Source organism: Dermacentor andersoni, chromosome 8, assembly GCF_023375885.2.
Source record: "Dermacentor andersoni chromosome 8, qqDerAnde1_hic_scaffold, whole genome shotgun sequence".
NCBI classification, from domain to species: Eukaryota; Metazoa; Arthropoda; class Arachnida; order Ixodida; family Ixodidae; genus Dermacentor; species Dermacentor andersoni.
In genome coordinates this window covers 146911191-146923565 of record NC_092821.1, presented here as the reverse complement: position 1 = coordinate 146923565, position 12375 = coordinate 146911191, and the positions used below count along the sequence as shown (strand labels likewise).

The 12375-nt window shown below is 45.2% G+C and overlaps 1 protein-coding gene across 2 annotated transcripts in view; it reads left to right on the top strand.

Annotated features, from left to right (window-relative positions):
* The first annotated feature begins 301 nt into the window (after nt 1-301).
* LOC126528940 (sodium/calcium exchanger Calx-like) overlaps nt 302-12375 on the top strand; it is a 79780-nt gene continuing 67706 nt past the window's right edge. Inside the window, exon 1 of one of the 2 annotated variants that reach the window (XM_050176526.3) lies at nt 302-540. The gene's annotated coding sequence lies outside the window, so the exon portion shown is untranslated. Of the gene's footprint in view, nt 541-1190; nt 1219-12375 lie in introns of those variants that run through there. The other variant, XM_050176527.3, reaches the window with a different exon arrangement.

Genomic DNA, 12375 nt, shown 5'->3' with positions numbered 1-12375 from the left:
TCGAATGACCGGAGGTGACGTAACGGAATGCAGAAAAAAACCGATGGAAGAAGCAGAAAAGAAAAATGAAAACCAGAACCGAAACGAAGATGGCGGCTGCCAGAGCGCAGAGCAGACGACGCGCGGAGCGCGGCTGAGCAACCAGTTTTTCCCGTTATTTCGCTTTGCTGTTTTGCTGCTTTTCTCGCCCTCACACGTACGGACTACGCGCTGATGGCGCTGCGGCCGGCATGCGTGCCTCCTTTGGCGCCTCATTTTTTTCTCTCTCTCTCTCCGTTGGCTCGTTGCGTCCTGCTGCCGTCGCGCTCTGCGGCTTCTTCAGTTGGGCGTAGTGCGTGTTGGCGTGCGGGACGCAAGCTGGAAGAGTGTATTGCTAAAAGATGCTTTAACGGTGCCGCAAACTATAGCAGTCACGTCTGGCTCGGTGGCAGCAGACGCCGCTCGTTCTAGGCGAAAGTGTTAGCAGACGGAAAGTGCACACGGAAACCAGACGGATAATAACGATCAAGTCACTTGGAGGCGGGACTACCGCTGACAAACGTAAGTTTTCGTTCGTTCTCCGTAAACGAATTCGCTCGCAGAGCGAACGTAGAGCACACGTAGTTTTAAAGCATATTGCATGACTTGGGGAATAGCTTGCTACGAAAACAAAAATGTAATTCGCGCCGTTGTAAAATGGCTCTTAAGTTCTTTACGACGATCGTGTTTTCGTGAGCTTCACCACAACAGAAAAAAAGCTCGTTCTTGCCGCGCGTCTCATTGAAAGAGAGACCCATTTAAGAGAGTTCAGCCACGCGCAAGTGAGTGCAGGTGTCAAGATTGTTCAGAACACTTACGGCCGCAAATTCCCTTTCTTTTCCGAGAACAGCTACGTGCGAGCATTCGTACGAAAGCTGGACCTCTACAGGGAATGGAATCCTGATGTTACATATTTTTTAAGGAAGTGTACATTAGTTCCTGCTTTTATGATATGTGCTATATGCAGTATACAAAACTTTAAACGCACTTTGTAGTGTAGTTCTAAAACAACTTAAAAGCGATTTACGTGCACAGCATAGCCGTAATGACGACGTATTTTCTCGACGTTTAACGCGAGCTAGTATACCGGGTGTTTTTCTTTAGACGCCCCAAAAATTAAAAAAAAAATGCATGTGGCTGATAGCACAATTCTAGTTTATGAGCTCAATCCACTTGGAGGCGGGACTACCGCTGACAAACGTAAGTTTTCGTTCGTTTGCCGTAAACGAATTCGCTCGCAAAGCGAACATTCAATACGTAAGTTGAAAGTATAATGCACATCTCGTGAATAGCTTGCTACGAGAACAAAAATGTAATTCGCGCCGTTGTAAAATGACTCTCATGTACTTTACGACGATCGCGTTTTCGTGATCTTCCCTATTCTAGTCCATGAGCTCATCTGCTCCTCGAGGCGGACGTTAATTGCACACAAAATTGAAATGCATAATGACTAATTGACAAAAATCAACTAGGGAAGTATTGAACTACTTACCTTATGGCACATGTTACAATTTACAAATTCCAACGGGTGAGACTGCAAGGAGAAGGCACTTGGGACGATTTCTCAGGATGACGCCAATTTCGAGATATTAACTCCCGAACAATGCGGAGAAATTAATTGGCGTTCCAGTTACTTTTGTGCTTCAATGCATAAAACGATGTTTTATTAAGGAAGTGGAACGACGTTGCATTTTTACCGCGAGCTTGACGGCGCACATCTCGTAAGTGGTGTCATCCACGCAATTCTTTTCAAGTGTACGTGCCTTGCAGTCTCACCCACTAGAATTTGTAAATTTGTGGAATAAGGTAATTAGTTAAAAATAATTTGTGAGTTTTTGTTAATTTGTCGATTAGGCATTTCGATTTGATTTTACAAGTAACGTCCGCCTCTCCGAGCAGACGAGCTCATGGACTAGAATTGCGTTACGTGCCACAGGCAATCTTAAAAGAAGTTTTGGACCTTCTCAAACGAGAAGAAGCACCCGGTATATGCAACAGTAACACAAGTCAAGTCCACAGAAATGACCACAATATTATCAGTAACAACACATGCACTAGCTGTCAACAGCAGTATCAACCATAATGGTATTTACTTACGAGCCCGCGAGCACACACGAGGTCGTCTGCTATCGTGTTTCCAGACGACTATCCGGCCGTTCTATCTTACTTTGTAGAGAGACCTCAGGAAAAGCCCCACACGATGGGTGTATCTGTCGGACGCATGAAATAGTAGAATAGCTTACGGGATAGCGAATCACAGCGTTACTCTATAGAGCATGTTATATTCTTGACTCGGAAGAGACATTGAAAGTGTGTGTGCTGTGCACCGTGGTCCACTTGTTGCGCACGTGGGAATACAGTACGATAGACTTTTAAAGGGAACAACACTCAGTATTCCGCCATCGATTACAGCTGCGTATGGCTCGGAACGTTGCGGACGATTGTTCTTATGTATCCGTCCCTACTCAACGCATCATATCAGCCATTCTTTCCTTTTTACGGTTGAACAAATAATGCAGTCAGGTTGCCTCAGTAGATAGTTGAATGTTCCATATTTGTTTACTTCGCAAGTTTGCCAAACTACGTAAATGATTATGTGTAAAACTTCTCGCCGGTCTCGACGATGAACGTGAACCCACGGAGTCAGGAATCATAGTCAGGTAGTCTTACTTTGCTTCCGGGAGCACGCGTGCAACTTGTTTCAACAGATATTCATTGGCAACATGTTTTTTTTTTCAATAGATTTCAATCACCAGTACAAAACGGCGCCGCTAGCACCTTCTTTCGGAAGTCATGCAAAGAATCTTAGTCACTTTAGTAAGGGAATGCGCAAAAAGCAAGAACCGTGGGCAGATTACATTAGAAATCCTTTAGTAGCGGCATAGAAGCCCACCTCATTATTCTGTACATATGGTGCCAGCGTTTAGACTATTAAACGCTTATTCCGTCCGAATGGTCGGGTGTCTGTGAACAAACCGCCACAATCTTTTTTACAGAATTTCAATGGAGGGTACTCTATTGACTGTGTTGTGAGTCTCTAAAGAGTTCCTTCAGGCTACATCGGAACTCAGCAGACGCTCTGTGGGAAATTAACGTTCGTTTTCGATGGAGCTGGTCTGCTTGTCGGTGGCTCGTGGGCTGCCCCGCCTACGCGATGCGACAACGCATGCACAATGAAGGCGCCCAATACGAAGGCAGTGCTGTCTGTGTTTCGCAAACTGTTTGCGCAATGAAAGTAAAGTTACCTGCTGCCTGACGGCGGGACAGAAGGCTCCGTATTCAAACGTGGGACGAATGAAAAAAAAAAATACATCTCCAATTAGCTGCCGAGTTTCTGCGACATTGACCTTGCCACTGTCAGCCTACCTTGCTTATGATATATATATATATATATATATATATATATATATATTTATATATATATATATATATACGTAACAGATTTTAACATATACACATGGTAGCAAACGGCGTCACCAGTACATATTTTTTCGAAGGTCATGCGAATTGAATTCTGAGGTTTTACACGTGCCGGAACCACGATCTCATTATGAGGCACGCCGTAATGGGGGACCCCGGAATTATTTTTTCACCACCTGGGGTTCTTTAACGTGCCCCACAGTGCATGGGACACGGGATCTTATTTGCATTTCGCACCCCCCCCCCCCCCCCCCCCCCGCCCCGTCGAAATGCGGCCGCCGGGGCCTCGTGCTTAGCAGCGCAACACCGTAGATGCTAAGCCACCACGACGGGTCAAAAAAGGTGATGCGCAGATTCTCACCGTTATTTCGAGGGAATGCCCATCGAGTGAGGACAGCGAGATACTTTGTTGACAAATTGGTTTCGAAGTTCTTTGGAGGGAGTTTGAGCGGTCGATTCATAGAGTTTAATCTAGCAAAGCAACACGGGGGCTATCAATAAATAATGTTCTGTGCTTTCGTACCGAACTTTGTACTTTTGTTTGACTATGTTCTTTATTCGTTCTCCTTTAGCACCAATAACTCGATTTATTACGTGTTGTTCATGTGACGTGTAAATGCAATAGTTGTAGTTGTTGTAGCTGTATAGACGTTGAATAGTTGTACAGACGTGTAACTATAGTTGTAAATGCAATAGTTATATCCATTTGTGTGCTTATTCTACTGTATTAATTTTTTTTCATGAATTTGGTATACGCCTGCACTGTTAATTTCTTGATTATCGTTTTCTTGGAATCTTATTTACACTGCAATAACTACATTTGTACCGGACGCCCCTGAACAAGAGGGCATCTAGGGGTAGCTTGAACAATTAAATAAAAAGAGAAGGAGCATAATAACTACCATGGCATTCATATGCTGTCTGCTCATTGTCCAGCAAGAACTTGTTGCTTTTGAACGAGCGGTTGTCAGTAGCTGAGCCATCACAAACATTTTACAGAATTCCAATGGAGGACGCCCTTGAAGCAATGCGTTTCTACTGAGTTTCTGTAGACTCTATAGGAACTAAAGTGATGCCCTGCAGAAAGTTGACGTACGTTCTTGTATGGTTCTTACCTCGTTATCAGCGTCTCGCGGGTAGCCCGTCCTCCTGTTTCTTGCAATAGGAGATGACGAATACAGTGTGTGTTCTCTGTATGTGGCAAACAGCTTGCGCAACGCGATTAAACCTGCTTACTGTCTAACGATGAGATGGAATGGCGCCATGTGCAAACGTGGGACGAAAAAAGAAAATATATCGAAATGGTAGTCGTGTTTCTATGACACGGATCTTGTCGCCATCACCCTACCTTGCGTATAAATTATTCAACGCTTGTCTAACAAAACGGCGTCGTTTACATAATATTGACATTGATACGAACTATGTTACCTCTCCTGCACTTGCCGAAAGAAACAATCCTAATAGGCTTTCTACAACCACCTACTTTACTTTCAGCTTTTTTTTTCAGTATGTGTTGCAATACAAGAGGTTTGTTAAAAAAAACTAGGGATCTAGGAGAGATACTATATAATAAATAAAGTCGACGGACAGCGGGAGAGCCAGAGGGATCTTGAACAATGTCAGCGAAGCTTCTTGTGTGATCGGTACCCAAGGCTGCTTGATGTTAATTATATTATTGGAGGAGTAGCTTTCTTATTGTAGAACGTGCAAAAAAAAGCTGATTTTGAACAACCATCGTGAAATTCGAAAATGCGAGCTGAAAAATGCGCTTCTCTGTTCTCAGGCCGTTGGAACTCTAAGAGCGATATTTGTAGGCGTTTTACTTACTTTCCGAGGTCTTCAGTATACCTCCTTTAGGTAATGTCTTGGATGTTATGGCGAATAACTTCATTAACGATTCCAACTCGAAAGCTTGTGATGAGCTAGATTATGAAACGTTTTGGAGTTACCAAACAAGTGACTGAATAGGTGGAACATTATTGCAGAACATATTTCTATTCGGTTCTGGTTTACGTTAGTGAGTACGCCTTGCGCATTGCAAAGCCAGCCCTAAATTCGAGCGATGACATTGAACTCCGAGGCAGTTATGAGGGAAGTTACGCCTTGCCAAACCATTTTATAACCTCAACGCGTTTGAAAACTGCTAGGTCAATCAGTATGGAAAATAATTAAAACCTGTCTGCATTAGATTATCAACGCAGGCTGTTACTCGGCAAGCTTGCTTTGAAGCCGCCGAGCACCGGTACAAAAATCCGTCAGACTTACACGTAAAGTTTCAAGATGAAAAAAAAAAAAAACCTGGGCATTCGCGAGATCTAGAAATTTGTTACATCGGCAGATTTGCAAAATCGAGCTTCCACACTGGTTTTATCACAGCTGCACGCGCACGCATTACGCCTGTCTGCCGAAGCTGGCGTTCAGAAAAAAAAAAACATAATTTGAGCAATTTAAAGAAATTCTTGGAATTCTCCGTAACGAGAAATCCGCAAAGGCAGGGGAATTCGTGAAATCATGTTGCAAAATCTGTTGTGATTCATCCACACGTGTATAAGACCCCCTTAAATCTCTGCCTAAGTTACAGTGACCAGAAGCCACCGGGTTCGCGAGATTGACAAATCCAGGACGTTCTCTGGAAAAAAATAAAAATAAAAATCCATGAAGTCGATACATCAATAAAAATAAACATCCGTCAGTAACCATTCTGTTACATTGTTACTTTTGCTGGATGGACCTAACTGAGCGATTTTATACAGCTTTAAAGCTGGTTAACAAGAGTGATACATTACTCTGAGGGATCCCATATAGATGAAGCATATTCCAAAATGGGGCCCAATATTGGTGGTTTATTTTCTTTAGTGGCACGACTTATTTTTGTATTTTCTTTACCGCTATATAACAAAAAAGCGGGCCGACAAGTGGGCAGATCTGAATTAGCGTTAGCTATTCGTCTGGCGGGCAGATTTGTGGACGTAAATACGTTGTTAGGAAATAGAGCTTGTTCCCCCAGCCCCGTACATATAGTGTATTGTCTCATTATGGTAACGGTGAAGAACGATCGACGCCGTGTCCAAAGTGTGAGTTATGAATTTAACTCTTTATTGGGCGCACTTTGTGTCTAGCAAAACACACAAGTCAACACTCAAGCACAACGATATCGGCGAGCAATGTAATCGATCGTCGAGAATCCGATTCAGCGCAGGCCAAGCACGTATCACCATTATTTGTCGAAGGTTCCAGCGTATTTCGTTGGGAGTCAGCGTGCCTTCCAGAAAGTGCAGCACAATTTTGGGTCGCGCGTACAATCTGATTGCACAAAGTTACAACCTGGATATACAGAACCAGCCTAACGTTCGAGAAGCTTCCGATACAGAAAGGCGCGTCTAGCTATAGCGCCGAGCGATAACTCCTAACATTTGTTAGCCGCTTAAAACGCGGTCGCCGGTGTAGAAGATGTAAACAAGTGCCAATACGTATGGCGGCGTTTCCCGAAACCGGGGAAGGCCACCGACCCGGAGGCGCCGGATCGATAACAAGGAGCCCCGCGTTGTAATAGATCTATATCGATGCACGTTCCGCGAGCTCGTCCATTCAAGCGCATTTCCTGTGACTATTATTTGTCGCGCGCTTCGTGGCGGGACGCCGCGGTATACCTGCCACTTCCGCCCCGCGTGGAACGTTGATGCTCCTCTCGTACCATACATCCGCTCTGACAACGGTGACTGCGCTTGTTCCGTTGCGCACTGGCTGTCGGAACTGCAATCGTGCTTCAATTGCTTCGAACCAATGGCGGTGTGCATAGCGCAACAACGGAAGGCGCCCTTCACGTCACTGTCAAACGGGATCGCAACAAACCTCGATTGAGCGCGTGTAAGTTTGCAGTGACTATATATCACGTTTTTTAATTAAAGGGACACTAAAAGCAAGACATTAAGTCGAGCTAGGTTGAAAGATTAGGCGTCATAATCGAGAAAAAAAAAAGAATTACGTAAATAGAAAATCGAAGTGGCGTCATCTGTTGTCGACTACGGTATACCTGTTGCGTGTGGCGTCAGTGCCCCTCTGATGCACAGAGAGCGGCCACGACCCGCCTCTGCGAAGTGGCATCCCTTCTCTGTTTAGGGCCTGTTTACGCTCGAGCCGCCCATCGCCGGAAGCCGTACCGCACGCGTGCGGTCGCGCGAAACATTGCACATATCGAACACTTGTGCAGAAATTTCCGTCAACACTGTGTACACAGTGTTAACCGCACACATTGTAAACTGAAATTTGTGCAGAAGTCTTCGATATGGTGCAATTTTTCGCCCGGCCGCACGCGTGCGGTGCAGCTTGCGGCGATGGGCGGCTCGAGCGTAAACAGGCCCTTTACCAACGGCCGAGGCGGCAACGTGTGGTAAAGGACCACCCTGCCGGCTCTGGCCACGGAGGCTCAAGTGACCGTAACCGGTAACCCTGAACACAAAGCAGAGCTGCAGAGCGATGTACGCAAGCTGAACACTGTGCCCCCGCCGGGTACAGTACGCTTCGTATATATAGCTAAAAAATAGTCTACAAAAGACGTAACAACGGCGCGGAGGGCGGTCACGTGGAGACGTCAAGTCCGCCATGCAGAAAAAAAAAATGCTTGCGTACGCGTTTCAAGAATCCCACGCGATCGAATCTTGTCCGGGAGTGCCTTGCGGCTTCCCTTGACAGCTGTTAATTTTCGTACAGTCGTGAATATAAATAATGGGAACGTCAATTCATCGATTGAAGGACGTTGTTTTTTATTCTCGAAACTGGTCGTAAGCACAGGACTTCTGCTAAATGAACGGTTGCTCGGTTTCACTTCTGCGAATAAACAAGACCTCCTCCCCCCCACACAGAGAGAGAGAGAGAGAGATCATTAGGCAAACTGCTTTGAATAAAAATTGGATAAACGTACACACATGCATCATTTTTGTTTAATTAGGAAAATAGATAAATGAACAATTTAGTTTTGATTTGATGTTAATGTCCACCTCTCCAAGCAGCCCGGCGGATATGACAGGACTGGGCTATCTGCATCGGATCTTCTCTTTAAATTTTTTTTTCAGCTAAAGAAACATCACCTGGGACGGCTTGCACGAACATTTAATAACCAGAATTATAACGAATTTCAGAACGCGTTTTTGCTCGGACTAGGCGTTGTCTATGGAACATCTAAGAGCGCGTTCTTAAATTCGTTATTATTTTCGTTCTTAAATGCTCGTGGGGCGGCTTGCACCTTGCTAAACGTATCGAAGTTGCAAGTTACTCGTAGTGCAGACAGCTGGTACGCTATCGAAACCGGCTGCGTTCGCAAACTACGTGTAGTATATGGATGGATGGATGGATGGATGGATGGATGGATGGATGGATGGATGGATGGATGGATGGATGGATGGATGGATGGATGGATGGATGGATGGCCGGATGGACGGGCGGACGGACGGGCGGATGGATGGATGGACGGATGGACGGACGGACGGACGGATGGATGGACGGATGGATGGACGGATGTACGGACGGATGGACGGACGGACGGACGGACGGACGGACGGACGGACGGACGGACGGACGGACGGACGGACGGACGGATGAATGAATTAATGAATTGATGCGTGAGCGAAGCCCGCAGCGCCATCTATTTGCAGACATGGTTTCACGACCTCGCAGGCGCCACTGGCATTGCGGTAGAGTCGAGTGTGGTGAGAGAGGGAGAGAAAGAGAGTCTTGTTCCGTCGATTTTTATTGACTTGTGCTAAATTTCATACTCTTACCGTTCCTTCAGTGTTTTAATCGAAATAAGGCACCTCGAATTATTCTACGCAGAAAGGGTATCTCTCTGCTAAAAACGTAATATGATGGAATGTCTTATACATACAGCTATGTGCTCATAGAAAAAATAAAATACAGAAGAAATGTTTAGGACGTCGACAAAGTTACAAACCTTTCGTGGCGTCAGTGTCTTTGCTGATATATCGATACACATGTACGTGTTCCCATCCACTATTAAAGAGAAATGGAGTTTAGAAGGTTCACTTAGACGTGCATGGACAGTTTCGCACGTCTCGCTACTTAAAGATGTGTACTTCATGTGCTTCGGTACTTCATGTGCGCACTTTGCGGGCTATGTGCGTCTGAATTCGAACAATTTTAAATATTCTTAATTGTTGCAGCAACAGGAGTATTATTAGTAGTTGTAGCGGAGCGCTAGTAGTAGTCGCAGTACACTGTAAAATAATTTAACCCTTAGAAGTGAACGAGGGTATAAATTGATCCGCAAGTTTTATCCTTACACTCAAGGGTGTAAAATGCGAGTTATAGACATATTTACATACTAAGGGTGTAAGTCTACTGGTGTAATGGTGTAAATTATTCCATACTGCAGTGGTTAGTAGTAGTAGTAGTAGTAGTAGTAGTAGTAGTAGTAGTAGTAGTAGTAGTAGTAGTAGTAGTAGTAGTAGCAGCAGCAGCAGCAGCAGCAGCAGCAGCAGCAGCAGTAGTAGTAGTAGTTAGTAGTAGTAATAGTTGCTGCCGTTGTTAATAGCCGCAGCAGTAGGGAGAGAGAGAAGGGAAGAAGGAAAGACCGGGAAGTTAAACAGACTGAGTCCAGTTTGCTACCCTACACGTGGGGAGGGGGAGTGAAAGAGAGAGAGAGAGAAAGAAAAACATGAGTCTATCGCACTTTCACACGCACTAAGGTGCAGGATGTCTATAGTCGGGCATTCAAGTCTGTTGCCTTGAGGCAGTGAAGAAGGGCTCGAACTGCTTTCTGGGCTAATGAACTGTGAGGCCAGGCTCCCAAGATCTTCGCTTCTGTAAATGGCCTATCATCCAGAGCCGCAGCAGCAATTACACATGATTGTCTCAAACCGGAGTATTAACCTCGATGCAAAGCTTGCGCCGTATAGCGCAGCGTTAGGCCCGCACGTCGCGCCAAAAGGCTCGCCGTTGTCCGTTGGAACGTCGCCGCGAAACGCTCGACTTTCGCGAATGCTTATCGGGCCCCAAGAAAAGAGAGAACGAAAGCCTAATATTTCGCAACGCCGAGCCATTCCCGTACACGCTTGCTTGATTTGCCGTTTGTCTTGCCTGAAATATCACCGGCGCACCCGACTTGTTCGCTGTTCTTTCTTTTCTTTTCTTTTTGTTTGATTCTTCCGGTCTACATCCGCGAAACAGGTGCAAAGTCCGTAACAGCCAGCCGAGCGTGGCATCCACGTCACGGTAAAAGAGCACTTGGAACTACGTGTGCGGTGGTACCGTACTTACCTTCATACAAGCAAAGCCCACCTTCTTTTTTCCGGCAGTCTTTAGAAATCTATTGCGACGAAATTTCACTCTGGTCGGATTGATTATTACTGCGCACTACATACTATGTACTGAAGCAGTCTTGGCAATACTGCAGGGCTGGTAAATGTCTCATTTTCTTGTTCACAGCCTTTGTATAGCGCTTAAGCAGGCGAAACGTGCATTTTGTGGTTAACAGATACGACAAATATGCCAGCCCGTTCCGTGCAAGGTTATCTTCTCTATTTTTTTTTTTTTTTTTTTTTTACCACGCTGCGGGGCAACCCGCGGCTACCTACGAATCCCGGATGTCACATTCAGGATCCATGGTGGTTTTGATCGTTCTGGTTTCTATGTCATTTCCGGTGATCGGTATAATGATCGGTAATTTTTTCACTTTCGGTATCGAAAACGTGTATTTTTGCGAGCTTCCTCGTGACACAGCCAATCATATTTTAGATGTACAATTTTGCACGGAGGTTGGTCTGTATATAAACTTTCTGAAATTAGGCTTTTTTTACGTGGTCCAAAGTTTCGCTGCAGTTGACTTTTAATACAAAAAGAACGAGTGAGGGAGGGATGGGGAAATAGTGCCTGTTTAATGTACATTATATAAAGTTGTTTGTTGGAGGGAATCTGTTTGGCCATGTGACAAAAAGTTTGGCTTGTCGGTATTTTCTTCCGTTTACAGAATACCGGAACACACGTTTATGATGGTGATCATGGTATCAACTGACATCATCTTCGAAACAGCGGCGACAAATAGTCGCCTAGTTGCTTGAGCTGCCGTTCTAGGGCTCGCTTTACTATATGTGTTGTAGTCTCGAATTTTGACCCTTTCTCTTTGGTATTTTATGTCTCCATTAAAACCTCTGTCTTTATGCTGCACAGTTATCTAGGCCTTTAATGACCCCGGCTCTCTGTATATTTTTTCATGTTCTTCTTTTTTCACGACAGTCTAAACGTCAGTTTCTTATCTCAACCGCCTGAGCAGTTTGATGCTTCCACCCGCTCTCATTTCTAGCTTTTCTGAAATGTAGGTGTTTCCTACGGTATTTTTTTTTGTTTACTGGGAAAATATCTTTGAAATACGTTACGATATGTGCCGAGTCCTCTCCAGACTACTGCTGCAGTGGACGTATGACTCATCCTGTTGCGAACATTTGCTCATGTATGTTCAGGCAGCGAGTATCGGGCCTCAAATGGAAAGGCACGCGGCGGCAGTCGCGCTGTTAACGACATCTCGTGTCTCGTACGTGGCCCCCGAGATCCGGCGAAGCCCGCACACACCACTCGCATCTTGGAGGCAACGTCTCCGGACCCTTTGTTTGACCGCAACGCGTTTGAAAAGCTTTTTGCGTGGCGTGGGTGTACGTTCAAAGGAAATAAAAAAACAAAGATAAGTATTTATACGTCAAATTATTGTTCCTTCCGACGCATTCGTACCAGCAGCTAAGTAGAGCATGGTTGTTGCTGTACTTAGTTTTGTGTGCTCTAGCTGAACTCACTCACCCACCGAAACACCGGAGAGTGAGTGAGTGAGACACGGTGTAATGCTAAGCGTCACTGCACCGTGTCTCCGGTGTTTCGGTGATCCCTAAACGGCAGCAGTTAATGGACAGAATAAAACTCTCTAATATCGTATGA